The sequence below is a fragment of the Drosophila virilis genome, chromosome 4, assembly GCF_030788295.1.
Source record: "Drosophila virilis strain 15010-1051.87 chromosome 4, Dvir_AGI_RSII-ME, whole genome shotgun sequence".
NCBI classification, from domain to species: domain Eukaryota; kingdom Metazoa; phylum Arthropoda; class Insecta; order Diptera; family Drosophilidae; genus Drosophila; species Drosophila virilis.
Window position 1 is genome coordinate 17,869,047 of NC_091546.1, and position 19,920 is coordinate 17,888,966.

Genomic DNA, 19,920 nt, shown 5'->3' on the forward strand with positions numbered 1-19,920 from the left:
CTATCGCTTACTCTACTGGTTCAAAGGCGAAATGAAAATCTAAAGTCTTCTATATGCCGGTTCATCATTTGCTTGTCTTTCCCTGTCGCCGTGTGGGTGGTGCGTGTTGGAGGATGGGCAACGAGGACTAGACGAGATGAGGCTGTGTCTGCTGTCATTTGTCCAAACTGCATCCGCCAACCAGTTGGGGGAGATGCCGGGGACTGGGGGGCGCTGTTCCACATGAACGTTGAATGTTCGGAGTTTTGTTATTGGCAGTTTTGTAGCTAAAAATCTCGAAATACTTTTGACATACAAGTATGTACGTGTTTGTTTAGTTAGCACTAACTGTGTGTGCGTGTGTGGGGGTGTGTGTGTGTGTGTCTATAGCAAGTATTGCCATCTTAGTGTTTGAGTATTTGAAAACTGAACATTGTCGGCTGTCTTGCCGACTGTCACTCAGTCGAACTCTTTCTGCAAATGTTCATTTGTGCAAGTGTCTCTCAGGCTCAGTCACAAGTCCGTTTGTAAAATGTCAGTGGCCTTTTCCAACACACATTTTCAAATAAATGTTTATCGAGTAACATATTAAAAAGTAAAAGGGAAGCAGATCCATTAAATGAATTGTTCTTATATCGGATAAAATACAACAATGAAATCGCTTAGAGAAATTTATTCCAATTGTCAGTAAAACGTTAAATATACGATGCAAAAAGTATCGCAGGAAGAGTCAACGCAGACCATTACGAGAGACAGAGAGGAGAGAGAATTGGGGTAGACAGAGGTAGGGCAAAATGTTAGAAGATCATATGTATGAGGCTTCTGGGATCTACGCGTTTACACAGACGAACAGGTGGACAATGCCTGATCAAGAATATACATGCATATATATGTAACCTTGAATGAGTCTCAGGTACCTTCTGCTGACTGTTACACACAATATTACCTTATTCATATATACATATATATTTTAATACATACATGCGAACATATTAGCCAAATCCCATCAAAATACGTACATAAGTATGTATGCAAGTAAATAAGAGACACTTGCACAGTGCAGCTACACACATACTTACACACATATGCACGTACGCATAACTGTTTATACTGACACACATACATATGTGCATGTACATATGTATGTATATATGTATACTGAATTATAAAATTACACAATAAGCATTTGCGGCTTATGTTCTCATTACACTTAGAAAAAGTTATAAGATTTTGCATATAATTTTGGTTGAATGGTATTAAAAAAACATTTATTATATACGGCTCATTTCCCATTATAAGATATTTATAATATACATATTAATGCATGTCTTTTATTTGCTTTATGGCGGACAATTCACAAACTTCACACTTTTACTCCATTTTTTACTTGCACTTTGGCGATCTTATTCTTCCACCTCTTTGCTTCATCCATTCGTCCGATGACCAAACCCAAACATGCTCTAGTCGGCGTTGCGCGACTATGCGATACCCTGAACTCAACGCTCAGCTGCCATTACATGCATTCGAACTTTCTTCACTAAACATATGCACATATACACGCACAAGCGCATACAGATAGACAGACAGACATGGATCAAGAATCTATATAGCAAATGGGGTCTGAGATGCATCCATCAGTCAGCTACATACAACTGCACAAAACCATTATACCCCTTTTACCAATTTTCAATGGGTGATGAGTATAAAACGGCAATTAAAACCTTATGTAGATATATATGCATGTGTATATATATATTAGCATAAATATGTAATAAAGTTAACTTATTTTTCAATATAACCACATCTATACAAACATAATTAAAGGCAATTGCACAGAGTATGTACAGGCATACATGCATACTTAATATGTTCGCAGTTACGTTTGTACCAACATACATGTATGTATGTATGTATGCATGTACATACATAATAATACTTTTGCAAACTTAGCACTTACGGTTATTCTTGCTGCTGCACTTGGAGTTTTTATGAGATTATTTCATTTATTTTTGATTTTTAGGTTTTATTAAAGTAATTTGTATTTGTTGTATTTGCTTTATAGCGGGCACTTCACAAACATCACTTTTTTCACTATTTTTCACTTCCATTTTGGCGATCGAAATTTGCTGCTGTCTACCCGTTCTCCTTCCACTTATTGCTTCGCTACTTCTTTCCATTCATTTTCCAATGCACGCAAATTGAGAATGCAAGGAATGAACGACAAGGCGTTACCATAAGCCCAGCTCTTGGCTGCCATTGCCAACACTCGAACTTTCTTCAGTCAGCATACACACTTATACACATTTATACACTTATACACACTCAAAACGCTTATGCGTGTACATACAAACTAACGGACACTGATCAAGAATGAAATAAATGGTGTTCTTTTCTGTTTCGTACGTTGCATAAAACCATAATGCCCGTTTTACTCTTTTTGAATGACATACATACATATATTTCCATATGAACATATTATTAGTTTAGTTTTACTTTTCTGTTTTATTTATTAATTGCTTTATATATTTTATACCGCGTACCGCACTTCACAAAACATTTTCACTTCACAAATTAATCCAAATATGACGCCGCCGCCGCGCCATTTGCTCACTCTATCTTCTTATGCTTCTTCCAATGCACAACAACAACAACAACAGCAATGAGCGGGCGAAGAGAGCAACGAAATTGAAAAGAATTAGCGAAAGCAAAGCTGCATTTGTATATCCTGTACTCATCGAAAATGCGTATAAGGGATATGATGCTTTCTGCAAACGAATGTAACAGGCAGAAGAATGCACCTGCGATACTATAAAGTATGTTTGTATGTATATTATTGATCAGTGCAATATGCAAGTTCATTTGGCCAGTTCGTCTGTCAGGTAGCATATTCAAATCCCTGGCAACAGCAGCACATTGCTGCGCTTAGGGTATCACATGGCTGGGCACTCCCTACAAGAACACTCTCACTTGTTGTGCATTGGAAACAGAATGGTAGCAAGACGTAACAGAAAGTCGCGCTCTCGTCGTCAAATTTAGTTCTTTTTTCAAAGTGGAAGTGTTAAAGTGGTGAAATTTGTGAAGTGAAGTGTCCAATTTTAAAACAAATAAAATAACGCATTAATAAATAAAATGAGGCTATTTATGTATATACAAATTATGGAATAATTTATAATCTAATTGAACCTAAAATAAAAGTGGTAAGTGCTAGTTCTGTAATATGTCTATATGTGTTTAATTGTGTATGTATGTATGTATGTATGTATACGATGCGGTATATACGGTACTGAGTGAATATATCCATAGGAACATACGTACATATGTATGTATATATAATTAGGGATTTTAATGTTTTTTCGTTAATATGTGCATGCATGCACATGTATGTACATACAAGTGTCTAATTGCCTATACTTAACTTACTAATGAACATACATACATGTCCATACATGCATACGTATAAATTCAGTTACATAAATAAATATATATATCTATCAATTTGAATGTGTGCATGCACACACGTACATGTATGCTTGTATGCATTCATACAAATTTAAAACGCATTTGCATTTTTGTGGTTATGTACATACATAAAAACTAAGCTGCTTTCGATGTGCAGTTATCTTTACCATTTTACATGTGCATGTATGCATGTGTGTACATGTATATGTTTCTTTTTTGATATGTCCGTCTTGCTGTGCATCTGTCCGTCTGAAGGCAACTCTTTTCGTCTTGGAATTAGAGACTTGAGTCTTGGAATATACATACATACATATGTAAGTATGTATATGCATACATACTTGTGTGGGGTTATACACAAATTTAGCAAATTGTCTGTTATTTTACACCCATAGGTGGCGCGACAAATCCCGAAAATGGAAATATGGCGCTGTTTTAGAGCTACTGCAAAGGAGCTCCTCTAAAACATTATCCAATATCTTAGGATTAATCTGTGTTAGGAGAATTTTCTTTCTTGTTCGTTTAATTTGCAACCTTTCAACTCAAGAATTTATTTTGCTATTTATTTGCTATCTGTTTGCTTGCCTGCGACTGAGTTTTTATAAAAATACTAGTAACATCATAATTACTTTATGGTCGATCGTTGGCTGGGAAGGATTTGTGACACACACAGCCACCGAAAGACAGAAAGAAAAACCACCGAAATGGAACGCGAAGTGTTTCCCCCCTCATCCCTCTTCATGAGCATTCCATTACGCTGCCGTCCTTCTTCTCCATCTCTTTCTCGGCATTTGGTCAGTTGGCAAGTGACGTTGACATGCCGTGTGATTTTGATGTGCAAAGTTTTGCGCTGCCGCGGTCGCCAGGGGGCGCTGTTGCTTCAGCACGGCGAGCTCTTAAGCGGCAGACGGGACGCCACCTTTGAACAGACGCGCGTATGACATTTTTCACTTAAGCTGACAGTTATGTACAATGGAGTACAGGGAACGGCAAATAGCTCATACCCTAACTGAGGTCAGTCAGCTCAACTGTCATGCATGGCATGCCGTTTATCGTTATTAAAAAATTACATACTTACGGCAGAAGAAAGGAAATATAAAAAAAATAAAAAAATCGAATGAGAAATAAATTCAAAAGTTTCACATACAGTCGAGCTCTGTTCGCCGCTGGGTTAGGGGTAGTTGGAGCATTTGGGGCATGTTGTGACGCTTGACACGTCACAAGTTTATAGTGGCTTTTGACAGCTTGGACACACTTCGTTTCTGGCCACGTATAAAAAAGTTCTTGCTACTTGATGGACACTTTTTACTGCTTGGCGCATATTCCACAGATCTAGTAACTGTTAGCCGGACCCAGTGGCCAGCTTCTGTCTTGGGAACATTTTTCTACATATTTCTGTATATATATATTCGCTTTTTTATCAATGTCCTCACTGGCTAGAGCCCAACCCCTCTCAGCTCGTCAATTGAGTCATCGGGCATTTTTATACAAAAATTTGTGTAGTTTAGAGAAACTTCACTGGAAACAGCTTCCGTCCAGACACACGTCAAACTTCGTTGCACCCACCTCGTCGCCCGACCCCGGACGCCCGACTGGTCCCTCTTCTGGCCATCATCGTCTCTGCTTTGGCCATAACACTTTTGGCCTTTTTGTGCTGATGATGATTTTGTGGTCACTCCTGTTAATCCTTAGAGACGTGTGTCGAACATGAATTTCGTTCGCAGTGCATACAAATAATAATTTCTGGCACATAGTGCATGTGTGTATGTTTGCGTGTGTGTGTGTGTGTGTGTGTGTGTGTGTGTGAGTTTCGGACCCTGTCCAGCCATATTGCCGCAGACAGCTTGTCGATTTTTATAATGCTGTAATTGAAAACTTTTCCACCGAAAACATTTCTTTTAAAATATTTTATACTTTTGATATGTCAACCTGAAAGCTGTCCACCCCCAATCAGGCCCCGTCGAGCCCGGCGAGTGGACAGGCAAACACAAAAGAAAAGTACTATATGGGTCTGATGAAGAAAGAGAGGTAGATGCATAGATTAAATCAATACCAGTATAATACTTATTAATCGGATTTCATAAGAACGGAATTTAGTAAGAACCCTTATATTCGGATAAGATATATAACTTTTTGTCCTGACTGACTAATGGACTTACTAAAAGTGTTACGTTTCGAAGGAAATTAATTAGACATTTAAATAATATACCCATGAATCCAAAATATACCGGAACTTCTTTAATATTAAATCTTGCGTGCCTCCCTCATTTTTTTTTGGTTCTCTAAATAAATACATATAAAATATCATCAGCATCAAAGTGTTAAGAGCGGGAAGGCATTCAAATATTCTAGACCCGCCGCCGTCGCTGTTCGGAGCTCAGGCGTTTGGGGCCTTGGGCCCGGCACGGGCCATGGTCAGTTGCGGTAGTCCCCCATGTGGCCAGTCGCCGCGTCTTTGTGCTAAATAATGATGGAAACTTAAACGTTGCATGAATGAAGTGAGGGCAAGCAGCAAACTGACAGCAAAACTTTAAGTGAATGTCCTGCATTTTATTTATTTTCATTCATTTTTTTTTTGTCCTCAGAGAATATGTGAAAGTTGAAATGTTGTTAGAATTAAACTTGCAGAAAAAATAGTAGCAGAAAAAAACATCAGAAGCACAGCGGCAAAAATAAAAAGAACTTTAATAGTTCTTAAGTTTTTTGACGTTCTGTTCGTTGAACCTGTCAATTTGCTGCCTTTCAGAGTTGCCCCATGTGAGTGAGTCTAAATATGTGTGCGTCTGTGTGTGTGAGCGTGTATCTCCACTTAATGCCAGGCTGGCAACGCTGCACAACGTTAAGTTGGCTGTGGCCAATCGAGCGGCCACCTAAGAATGACCACGATAAATGTTACAATACAATGCCAGATAAAGGAAACTAATAAACTATTATATTATAATATAACATAAAAATTATATTATTAAATTTATTATTTGAGACGAAAAGCTTTTGAAATGACAATCTTAAGCATTTTATTCATGCAACATTTCAATAATTTTTTTTTTACATGTTTAGCTTATTTTTGTTAATTTTGCCAATTCTTGCAGATTTTTGAAAATTTTGTATCCATCTTTTCTTGTCAGTATTTTTCTGCAAATGCAGAGTGCAGAGTAGCATGATCTGCATGCTATAGATCCTTTGTTTTTAAATAGTTAAGTTTCCTAATTTTATAGAGTATTGCTATATTCTAGCTACCCAGCTTGAGCTCACGATCACATCAATTGTCCAGCTCTGTTGGATATACTATGTGCTTGCTGCTGTGTGTTTTGGTTTAAATCAACCCGCTTCTTGGCCTCCGCACGTGCCACCGCATTGTGCTGCGGCCGTCTGTCCGGCTGTCCGTGATGGCAGCGCTGGCATTGCTGTTGCTTGTCCAATGTCCTTATTAAAGTCCTGACGGTCCTGCCTCAACTTGTGCTCGTCGTTGCTGCAGCTACTGTTGTTGCTGTTGTTGTTGGCAATGTCACTCCTGCTGTTGATGCTGTTGCCAACGTACTCGTTATTGTTGTTGTTGTTGTTGTTGCTGCTCTGTAGCCCACTTATCATCCCCGGTGACACTTTATAATTTCTTTACTTTTAGTGATGTCACTATTTATTTCATTTTTCCATCAAAACTTTTAAGTTTTACAATAAATTTTCAGAGGAAATACAAATAGAGTGTCCAGCATACTCACACATACAAACTCAGAGACACACACACACACGTTAAGGTTGCACCAGGGGGTTTCTGAGGGACACTTTGAGAGCAATGCAGCCGCTGGGCGGTGGACGTTCCACATTGGACTTCCACTTTTGTAAGTGACGTCCATGTCACTGTCAGAGTTGCCTCATCCTCACGGACAACCCTTTATCCAATTTTTTTTTTGTGCTTTTGTTTTTTTCCCCCCCCCCCCCCCCCCCAGCTTGCAGAAACTTGACATAAAGTAATGCTCTGTGCATTACTTTTTTTGCTGCTCTCGAATGCGGGCAAACAAAAGCATTTAGAAGTTAATATTATATTAGCTCGCTTTTAATCATGTTTAAGCTTAACTTAATCTTATGTTCGAAATGGCTTCGTTCAATGAAAAAGAACTTGCATTTGCCAGGAAAATTAAATAAAAATCATTAAAATTTATATTGCACAAGGAGTAAGAAAAAAAGACAATAGTAAACGAAGAAATACTGTCTGTTTTCACTACAATCTTTTATGGGAATTAATGACAACATCTTTTCTCTGAAGCCTTAAGACAGGTACATTAGGTTCCTTTCTAACTGATCAATAATTATTTGTATGAAAAAACCTATTTTACATTATTAGCCGATATTGGTTGACCAATAAAGTTTCTATGTCTCTAGAGTAACACGTAGTATGTCTTTCATGAACCGGAGTCTTCATTCCCATGTAGAAGTCTTATGTTCTAAACTTTCAAGCAAGCAAATAGTCTTAGTTTAAAGTTGCTTTCGATTTTATTTCGAATTCCACAATAAATTCATATAAATACATAAGTTTAGGAACATGGATAGTTCAGTCGTGAAATATCTTTTTAAAAAAGAGTTTGATGTCTGAAGATTAAATAACCTTATAGGCCCACCTTAAATTGATCTAACAAAGACTTCTGTTATCTTTTTTCATAAATGACCTAATTTATGCGGTGCTAAACACTTTTTAGTATTAATATTTCTGACTCTATAGGGCTGTTGATTACATCAATTTGGTATCTACCTCAAATTTCAATGTCCAGATGTGGCAAAATTGCATTGTCAGCTGGAACTTTGGCTCATCTCATTATTACTTTAATATGCAATATGCAGCCGTGGTGGTGCGTGGAGCATGGCGCGGGGTTACGAAAGGAGTCTATGAGTGGGACCGTGTGCATATAAAAGTTTTAAAGAACTCACATTATGTGCCCGATACCAAAACATTTTGCACTTGATGGTTGCCTCGTTGCCTGATGCCTGTTGCCTGATGTCTGCTGGCAGCTCCCTGTGCTGTGCCTTCCCGCCGCTGTCCAGGATACACCCTGTCCTGATGCTGGTACTGAAGCTGGTGCTGCTCGGTGTCCACATGACTTTGTTTGAAGTAACTTTTGCTGGCATCAATTTACGACAACGCTGATGATGACGTCGACTGGGCGCTGATGATGCCAAAGGGGCAGCTAGGGTGGGGCCAGGTTGGAGTCGGGTGGACCAAGACACAGCTGTGCGTTTCAGTGTCCACTGCACTTAACGCTGGCTTTGGGAGGCAGCTGGCAAACACTTTCCATGCTTTTGTCTGTTGCATTGGAAACTATTTGAAATCCTGCGGCGTTTTGTGCAAAAGCGGATTCGTTTCAACGCCCGCGTTAGTCCCCGTGGGCGTTCAGTAAGCATAAAAGTCAAATGCACTTGCCACGCCTCAACTCCCCCAGTGCCCGGCTCCCTCGGCTGCTGCTGCTGTTGCTCGTGTTGATGATGCTGAGGGAATCATTTTTCAACACTTCATGCATTGCCGACATAATGAAGTGGCCGCCAGCCGCCACTCGCCATCAGCCTGCATTTAGCCACAATATCCCTTTACGCGCATTTGTTTCTCTCATCGGCATACCCTTTGCCGAGGGTATTACAATTCTATAACGCATATAAGATGTCCAAGTTTAGTCCTGTTGCAAGGAGTACATATTTCAGATTCAACCGGATCGATACTCTATAATCAAGTCGAAGTTCTGGTATGAAAAACTATTTTCTTATCAAGATATTTTTGCAGTTGTAAGTTCCTTACATATGAGCTAAATTTTGTCATGGTCGGATATAGTATAATATGATATAGATAGCTCTACATGGGCTGCATCCCATTAAATAACGATTTTATGCAGCTCCTGTACAATCAATCGATTGGAAAAGGATTTCTCGTACCAAAGCACTTCTTCAAGGGTATTCAGTTCTTTGGCATGCCGAAACTAGCTATTCCTTAATGTTGACTCTTCTTCTTTTTGCGGCGTTCTTTGTCGACTTTTATTATTTCACTTGGCGTTTGCTTTTTATTCAGAGCTTCATTTTTATTTCTCATCCCCAGTCGCTGTGTGTTGGCGGCCATCAGAGGCGATAGATCATTGCGGTCGGCCGAGCAGCAGTCGCCGCTGCCGTCCGGGTTATGTCCTGCTCCATTTGTCCGACATAATGAAGAGTCCGAGTCCTAACCCTGGCAGCAAACAGCTGAGGCTGAAGCGCCAGCTCATTCAAAATGGCATTTTATCTCGAGCCTTTCATGCTGTCTACTTCGTTTGTTTATTTTTTATTTTTTTTTTTTGGCGCTGGCACAATTTTTACATCTGTTTTGTATTTATTTAGGTTAATCCTTTGGTTTTGCTTCCTTTTTGCCCACAAATCCTGCTTTTATTTCAATATTTGTGCGCTGTCTTTGTGCACTTTTATGAGTGGACTTTGCTGTTGAAATCCTTGAGCCTTTGTGTAATGCAATGTACATAACTCAAAACTTGCATCCATTACATTAGTAAACATTACCCAATCATACCAAAGCCCCTCCACAATTTCCCCCCACAACTTATAAATACTGCATACACATAAAGTGAAGGATCTTTTTTTGAAGAATATTATTTTCTCTTTAATAACGCAATGAAATGCAACTTGTAACTAATTGCCCTACAATTTGGATGCATTTAAAGTTTAGAATCTCCAAATATTATAAATATAGAAATACAATAAATTTTCGGATAAATTTCTTAATTTCTTGATTTATATTATAAATAGTCTTCGCTCTTTGGGTGGCACACGATTTAAAGTTATATTATAATTGTTTTTTATTTAAATTTAATCGCAAAGTTTAAGAAGGATGCGATAATGAGAATGTAAAAATAGTTCCCTCAAATATTCTTTACAGCAATAGGTCAATATTTGCCATACCCTTAAATCGATCCAATGTCATCCGATTCTCACGAGGTTCGGTTCTTTTTCCATGGGTCGATTTGGGATAAACAGTTCTTAAAGAATCTATAAATTTAATATGTTTTCAAATGCCATTAAAAGTTAACAGTCGAATGTAAATGTCACGTTGAGCGCTGATTCCAAAACCTCATCCGAAGGCATATAAATGTCGTAAATTAACTATTAAATGGAAATTCGAATGCCCGAGGCGTTAACTTTTCTGGACGAACAGTTTCTTCTTGGCTATAGAAAAATATGCCAGGCGGCACAACAAGGTGGCGCCATAAGAAGAAGAAGAAGAAGACGGGCGAAAAAAATGCATTGGCAGTTATCTGCCAGGCAATACGAAATAAATGGCTACATGGATGCAGTTACAGATCCATTGCACAAGATTGAAGACACACAACAAGCAGCGAGGTGCGGCAACGTGTCGCGAATTATGAGTGCCCCACAGTTGCACACACAAACACACACACACAGACACAGGCACACACACATGCGGCTCGTTTATCGCCCATTCGCGCATAGTTGGCAACACTTAATAATTGAAAAGGAAGCAACGGTCCGCCAGTTCGCTGCATCGAGCTGCTTCCACTGGTGCTGCCACCGCTTGTTGCGCCTCTCGCGCGTATCGCGCAGTTTGTCTAGTCAACGCCGCCGCCGCCAGTCGCCTGTCCCGGCGCTGTCCAAATGTTTGTCGATAAATTTACGGATGTGCGAGTGTCTTGTGCGAGTCGCGAGTCGCTAGTCGCGGGCGAACAGCGCTTTGGCGGATGCCATCACTTGCGCCAGCCGTAGCAGCAGCCAGTTGCCGAATGGCCTCCTCTTTCGCTGAATTGTAACGTCATTGGCATCTACATATACATGTCTGCAAGTGCATGCATGCTGCGGCTGTGGCTCGTTTGGGAAATTTGAATTTGATTTTGGAACGGGGCGGCAATCTGCGGCGCGTAAAAGTTATTGACAATGGGATGTATCTGTCGGGTTGTGTCATTAATGGCGAATGCTTTATGATCACATTGCTGCGCAATTTTCAACACATTTTGCGGTCGTTTCGGGACCGTTTCCCCTTGTCCAATAGTCCATGATTTTCATGTTTATTGAAGTGTAGATATTTTTATCTATTTTAGAGGCGCAAGTGTTTATTTCGTCTGATTACGTGCTTCTCGATGCTTGTGACTACAAACTGCCTTCAAAATTATTGCCCAAATAATATTCAAGAAATATACTCACGCTCCTCTGTTCTTTGAACTTAGTTGATCAAATTATGACTCAAATGTTATTCCATATGTGCTGCTGAGTTTGTATCCCAAATTCAAAAGCATGCCATAACATAAATTCGTCTTTGTAATGGCACATTTGCCAAAAATGATTGCCAGCAGTTGCCTTTCAACAAAATGCTCTTCCACTGCACTTGCATTGGGCCTCTGCATACGTCAAGGTTACGCGATACGCGGGGGCGGGCTTATTATGATTATGATGATGAGATCAAATAACTGCATTCAATGTGGCTCGGGCATCAATAATTAAAACAATCTTCTTTGGAAACTCGAGTGTTTATAGCTGTAAATTTAAACAGTTTTTAGTTGAGGTGAGAAAACAAAAATAGCCCTTACAAAGGACTTACATTTAAATTTACTTCGTAGATGCATTTTCAAGAACGCAAGTAGGCAGCAAGAATCTAGGTTTGATTCCTAAGCTAGATGTGGCATTGCCTTAGCCAAAAGCTAAACATGCCAAGATGATAAATCTGAACTGTGTTTCACATATTTTTAATAATTTATAAAGATATAGAAATTATTAAATTGGTTTAGTCTGAAAACGGCTTTAACTAGTTGCGAATATTAGCTTAGCAAGTAAATGATGTGTGTTACTGTATACTGAATGGAAAAGGGTCTTAAAAGTGGGTAAATAAGCTTCGTTTTAATATACCCGAAATAGAACAATGCATGCTCGACCTTTCAACTGTAAAAGCAAAGATAAAAAGCTTCCACTATGAGAAAAACTAACTGATGGATAACAAATTGCAGCTGACTAAAAAATCAGACACCATCAGGCAGGGGAAGTGGGGGGCAGCTGCTTGGGCCAGGAGCTGCTGCTGGAGGATGTTGGAAGCATTCGAAATTGTGAAACAAGCATTGACACATTTCGATGTTTTGCTCTGAGGGCTCGTGTGGTATGCAGAAATCTGGACGAGTTGGCAATAACTTGCGACTGATAAATGATGTTGGGTTCGTGGCGCGAAGTCAACTATAGAATTTCTCTATTTCGGTCAATCGAGCTGATGCTGATGTGATGTGTGAGTGTGTGCGGCGGTGGGGTAGCTGGGGTCTATTGAAATGAATGTGCGGGCATTCCTTTGGCTGACAGTATTGTGTCCTCATTCGCCGTCGCTCGACAAGCAAAATATGTGGCCAAGATGTCACTCGGCGTGAAGCGAAGAAGAGAGAGAAGCAGCCGTCGTCGCAGCGATATGTGGGGCTCATGTTCCCTAATGTTGTGCAGCCGCCGACCCCCGCTCGCACAACCCTTTGCCCGGCTGTCCAAGCGATATTTTGCATGTTGTCGTGTTAGTCTCGTTTCATCCTCGCTTCTGATGTCCTCGCTTTGACAGCGCGACCGCTATCCTCAGACCACCATCTGCAGCTCCTCTTCCTAACATTGTCTTATTGTTTGGCGTTTCTCTCCTCCTTGCACTCCCATTTTTTATGCCCCCTATTTCGCTTGTTTTTTTGCTTGACATTCGTAAGATGAAGCGACAGTCCGCGCGTTGCGACAATCGCCACACATTTGAATTTTATTGGCTCGCCTGTCAATGTTCCATTTCAAATACTCGCACTCACACAGATCCACAGAAAAAACTTAAAGACAGCTCCATATGAAAAAGCAGAAACAAAGCTGTTGAAGGATGCTCAGTGAACAGCTCTCTGATTAGTTTTCTTTTTGATTTCACCCACATCACAATTCACATATTTTGCCCTTAGCATCTTTCCTTTTTATGTGATAAATATATGAGCTGGTTAATTAAAGAGTTAAGATTCGTGAGATAGACTAAGACTTGTAGGTGTGAACCTGAAAAGCCACACAGCTGAAGTCGTTTATCTTTCGCTGAGAGTCAAAAAGCTGAAAGTCTTAAGGGTAACAAGTTTAGCATTTAATAATATACGGATCCTTTGCCGAAACTATCTAGGAACATAAGGTTCATATCTTCGCGAGTAATCAAAATAGTTTATCAAGTTCCGGGCTCAGTTACCAAGTACTTTATTATGTACCAGGCAGTTAATCTTCTTGTTAAATATATCCAAACTGGTTGACGAGTACCGCGAGGATATGAATGAATACTCTTTTTCTTTCTCTTCAACATATAAACATATTTTTTTTTGGATATTAATGACGATTGGTTTTAGGATAAGAGCTTACCCGGTGCAGGCTGTTGATATATGTATAATATGATTATGAAAAATAAGACTTAACTCTCCTTCGGCCACATGTCCATAATGCTTCTTGTAATTCTTAGTTACATAGGGAATGAAGAATAGAGAGTTCACTCAAGCTTCCTCTTCTATTGCACTTCTAATAGAGATATCTATCTCGCTGTCCTGACTCGTTGTGTCTTTTATCAAACAGCGACAGCTTCCCAAATTTGTTAACAATTTCTCAAAACAAGCGACGAATTTGCTGCTGTCGAGTGTCGGCTCTGTCGCATCTGTTGGCAACGTGTTGTCATTGTTGTTGCAACGCCTACGTCCTGTGTAGCCTGTGCAGATCTTTGCAATTTGTTGCGCCAGTTGCCTGTTTTCCAGCTTGGCGAAAAATGCGGGTGACAAAAGTTTCTGCTGTTGCTGTTGTAGTTGTTGCTGCTGCACACAAGACTTGCAACAGCCGTCACACGGCAGCAGCTGGCAAAACCTTTACGACTCAGTTTTGAAGATCCCTCAATGCGATTAGAGAACATTTACCAAGTGCTCAATCTCTGGCTCTTCACTTGGCCAACAGGCGTGGGATAGATGTGGGCCAAGTGTATCCATGAGTCGTGCACACCCTCGTTAGTGAAAGGCACATGAAAACAGCTTTTTAATTGAGTTCGCACCAGCGCCGGACAACGAATTAACCCCAAATGATTGAGCAACCCACTTAAAAAGCTTCCATGTAATAAGCAGGACATTCCGGGAACCAAGATGAAACCAAGGCCGGCGAGCTAGACGCAGGGAGTGACTGCGTAGGTTGGACAACAAAGCGCAAGGACACCCGGAGGGAAGTCTCATGGAAATATCGCGTCATTATTAAAATACCCTTAAAGAGGGTATTTTAGCTTTGCCACAAAATGTGTAACAGATAGAAAGAGCACTGTGTATGTATAGCTAGGTTGATCTTTTAATATCTCTCTCCCAATATCTCTCAATACATATGGAGGAATCTATAGAAACGAATCGCTATATTTAATACTTGGCATAGAAATTATTGGATAAACTATTTTCTTGGTGAAGAACCTTCTTTGTTTTTCAAGATATCTTGCTATTTATCGTGCTCCTTACATATGAGCCAATTCTTATTAAAATTGGACAGATATATCGTTCCATAGATTGGGACAGAATAAGTCGAAACTAATGTATTGACTAAACTTCATTCTTTCCCCAAAATGTCAGCAAAAAATATTTGTCCCGTAGCACTTCTAAGACATGTACCAACTAGGGTATTTGATGTTCGGCATGCCTTCGATAGATCTTCTGTCTCGCTGTCATTGTCGGCACTGGCTCAGCCACTGGAGCTGGTTCTGGGTGTACCCATCAAAGTGTTGTCACTGTCAGTGCAAATGTCACAGACACATCAGGGATTAGCGCAAGTAGAAGGCGATGGGCGACCCACGGAAGCCGGATTTAGGCAAAAAAGTCATAGAGCACCTGCCAACCATCCACCCGCCCATCATTACGCACAACAATAATATGCGCTCGTCCTTTAGGCAAACAAAACGATGTCAACCGCAATAACAACAACAACAATAATGAGGGCAAACATCAACAACAGGCAGCGATGCCGACGACCACCGCACGGCTCAAAGTCAAAGGATTGGGCCAAGGGTGAAGTATTAGGGGTCTGTCTGTCTGCCCGCGCGTATGTGTGTATGGGTGTGTGTGTGTGTGTGAGTGTCTAGTGCCCATTTCGTCATTACTTCAACCACATTTACATGCATCAAGCCCGGCGAACCTTTGAAGCGTCCGGATGGCAGCGCACCAAACTGTCAGCGGGCCAACCCCCGTCTGACCAGCCACCGTCTCCTGCCCCTCTCGTATACCGTCTCATCAGGCGGCTGCAGCTGCTGCTGCTCATCTTCCTTCTGCCGCGTCTGTCAAAGTCTGTGGGCGGCTTTCAAGTTGCCAAACCGGGAAGTTTCTTCGCTTTTGATGCAAGCAGCCCTCCTTCAGCCCCTTGTCACATTTGCCTCCTCATTACGAATGTCCTGTGGCATTGTCAACATGTCCTACGCATTATAAACGAATTACTGTCGTCTCTCCGGTTCGTTGGTCTCCGTGTGTGTGCTTCTGTTTTGAGTTGAGCCAGCAAGTTGGTTAATCGCCGGTAAATTTAATTAGACATCGGTGTGGGTAAATTACGGTAAATAAATGTCTGGCAATATGCGGCCCATAATGGGGCGCATGTCTCCCAAATTTTTAGCCTTTTAGAAACGTAAATAGACTCACTCACACAAAATGTATATGAAATGTCAATTGACTGGTAAACATTGCGTTTTTCTTCGACCGTAGAGATAATTCAGTAGTTCAGACCAGAAAATTCCCATGAGCTTTACCTGGATTTTCACCTGACTAGGGTAAGCTTTCATAGGTAATCCGCGTAGATTAAAAAAGGAAGCTATTTACATTACTTCAACAAATAGAAATAAATATAAATAAAGCAAAATATGACTAAAATATATTGCCAATGAAAATTAAAATTATTATTAATAAAATCAAATAATCATAATTGAAATTTTAGTCACAATTACTTGAAATGCATGTGAAAATATTTGTATATCCAAAATCTTAAAGCTTTTTGATTTAATTTGATTATATCTATTGTGATTTCTGCATATCCTCTTTGCTTAATCTTAATTTTAGTTAATCAAATTAATACGGTCCTCCACCAGTTCCCATTGCAACATTCCATTTGATTATCGCGCTTTTCTTTTTTTTTTGACAACGTTGGCAACACGGACACGAACGCGATGTCCTGGCGCTGGTGATGGCAATGGCGACGCATCGATTGTCAAATGTCAGTGTAAAATTTTATTACTTCAATAACTTTGCCGTTATGAGGACTTAATTTATGAGTCGCAGCAACAATGACAGGGACAGCTCCACACAGGGCACACACAGGACAACAATTGGAAAAAGGCAACTGCTGCAATTTTTGCCCCTTGTCCCGTGTCTAGCGTGTGTGTCTGTGTGTGTTTGAGTGTGTGTTATAATGTCCTGTTTAAATGCAATAATTTCAGCTGCAATTTTCAGTGACCCCTCGCCCTGTCCTGTCCTGTGTGTGTGTGTGTCCTGTGTGACGACCAACTGACTGCCAGCTTGCATTTATTTATTGCTGACTGACGTGGCCCACGGCCCGGTTCCGTTCGCTTCGGCTGCCACGCAGGTGGAACCAACCCAATCCCCCTTTCCACCACCTTCTCCGTTGTCACAGTTCAGGCCGCGTCAGTCTGTCTAGTTGGGGAGTCATAAAAACGAAAGTTATGACGTCGCCCCTTGGATTTATGGGCATTTTGCAGAATTATTGTTATTTATTTTATTGATGTCCCTTGCCTTATGCAATTGCTAAAAAATATTTTGCTGCATACATTACAGCGTCGCGTCGGAACGGGCTGCAGCTCTTCCAGGTTTTGTTGGCCAGGGAATGGAGGGGGTGCGGGCACAACGTTGAAATGCACAGCAGCAACAACAACAACGGGGGCATTAAATTTTTACCCTGTCAGCGCAATTTATGTCCTTGACAGCGATAGGCATTTCCTTTGAAGTTTCAAGTGCTCGACATACGACTCGCGGCTTTGCCACAAGGAACAATCGCAGGCAGTTTAAGTCCCTTTGGGTCCAGGGTGCAACCGACACAATTGTCTAGCTCTCTCTTACTCTCTGTACGTGTGCGGGTGTTTGTGTTGATTTTCACAAGTGATTGCACTTCAGAGAGCCAATGTTGCCTTCGGTGCGAGCCGAGTTTTTGCATTTCAACGACGTCACTTGCAAATCGCGAATATTTTGACGGAAACGTGTCATAAATAGCACCGCATGCGGCCATAAACCTTAACCCTACCCCCACACTTTTATCCTCCAGACAGTAGCCAACTAGCTGGCATTTATTCGGACAGAGTTGATTTAGTTGTTTGTCTAGCTTAACCCCTCGTAGGGCTGTCGACTTTTAGGCTATCTGTTTTTAGAGTTTAACTTATTAAAATATATTTGTTTTGAGGAAAACAGTTTTGAACGAAATCAAGAGGGGACAACATAATGCACTAATTATTGATTGGTTTTAACTAGCCAGTAATTAAACTTATGTTTTAACGCATTTTTCTTTTAAACTTTTACTTTATTGGCTTTAAAAAAAAGAAAACATTTTTACTATGATACATATTTGAAGTATTTGCATTATTTAATTTAGTGAAAGATTTACAGCAATTTTCTAAAAATAACATATCAATATTAAGTTGAAGATAATTCGAAATCAATTTTTTTGTTATAAAGCACTCATAAACAATGCTTCTCGATCCGTTCAATTTAAATTTTTTGAATGTTATTCAAATAATATTTTATTTTCTGTTGAGAATAATTTTTTTTGTTTGCATCGAGCTATCAACCGTATAGTTCAGTTGCATACGTATGTATGTTAATCAAACCTCTTTGTAAACCCAAACCATGCACAGCAGAGCTGTAGGGGCTTAGCAGCCGATTTTGGTAAATTACAATTTGATTTTCATCGCAACATTTGGCAAATAAGCTGATAAAAAGCTAACCCATCGACCCGACGCTCCCAGCTGCCAGTTGATGATGACGGAATCGTGTCAATATCTAGTGGCGTCGGGCACGTGTGAAGAGCGTAAATTCCTGGCCAATGCTAATGGTCCGCAGCCCGCCTCCCAACAGGCAGGCCGAGATTTCATTTGGAGGAGTTGGCATTTTTGGGCTGTGCAGGGGGTGGCTGGTTGGGCTCTGATGTTGGCGATTTTCGTTGGCTCCAGCGGCCATTAGCACGTGCACACATTCCAAAGATTGGACCGAACGGCAACTCGGTTGCGTCGCCGTCGTCAGCGGCGGCGGCGGCGGCGGCACATAATTTGCGCAAATTACCGACAACGCGTTGCCATATTTTCCATTGGCAATGATGCCGCAGGGTCTCTTGACTCGCTTTCTATTTATGGCTTGGCCGGATGATTGCCCCACCGCCGCCGCCACGGCGCTCGCCTGGGCCTTGGCACGGACAGGTGCGAAACAAGCACGGCGAAGCACGAGTGCCAGGACAACGTTTATCAGCAGTCCTGCCAGTCGCTCCATGCCAGGCAGCCAGCACGAACTGCACAAATCATTTCCGAATTGCACGAAAGTTTGTCTCGCTGCGACTCTGGCTGAGATGTGGAGCAGCTTGGCAGGACATAAGCTGCATCCATAACTTTGCCTTGTTTATGTTTGTGGGATGTGATGCGACCGATGCGACGGCAACTGTGCAACAAAACACACAGCCTCCCTATCACCTGCGCTCTCTCTCTTTTTGGGATGCCCTTCGGAAGCCTGGGGATGCAATGTAGTAGCATAATTTTGTTTTAGGTTCACCACAGTGCAGTGGTTTCTTAGCGGGATGGGATGTGAACAGTGCAAAATGTGCAATAACATTAATTGTTGGCAGTTTTTTGATTAACTGCTAAAAATATTAGTCTATTATTAAACTTGGGAAACTCAAACCAAACTTCTAGTTATTATGTTGTTAATCACAATCAACTCTTATATCTATCTACGAATGAGTTCAGAAGCATTTTTAATTTGTAAGAATTGACTCGCTTCCCAATTATAATTATTCAATTTATAATTTTTAAAGTGATTGTATGTAGTATTTATTTTTGTGTGCTTTAATATCTATAAACTGTGCGGCCCAAATTGAAAATAGGGGCTTCAACTAGAAACTTTAGCGATGCAACTTATGACAAGTTTTCTGTCCAGAAGAGATGGGCTTAGTTTTGAGAAACATGGATCCTATTAATTTTCATATAAATCTTTGAAAATGGGTTTGAAAAGGGTTATATCAAAATTCATTATAAAATTTAACAGCAGTAAAATAGATGCTTCTAGCTTCCAACTCCAACATCAAACGCTCAACTTGTCGTTAATTGTGAATACATATTTTCATATTTCAAGCAAGCTATTAAATATTAAGAAACAAAATGAAAATATTCTCGAATTACAATATATCTCTTAAAACTATATTTCCAAAAATATATTTTAGTTATTTGCAAAACATATCTTGACTTAGTTGATATACTCCTTATTTTCATTCAGTTCT

The 19,920-nt window shown here is 40.4% G+C and overlaps 1 long non-coding RNA gene across 1 annotated transcript in view; it reads left to right on the top strand.

Annotated features, from left to right (window-relative positions):
* The first annotated feature begins 3,042 nt into the window (after positions 1-3,042).
* The window catches only part of LOC116651397 (uncharacterized), a 151,035-nt gene continuing 134,157 nt past the window's right edge, over positions 3,043-19,920 (top strand). Inside the window, exon 1 of the long non-coding RNA XR_011416729.1 lies at positions 3,043-3,176. This is a non-coding gene — a long non-coding RNA (uncharacterized lncRNA). The remainder of the gene's footprint in view (positions 3,177-19,920) is intronic.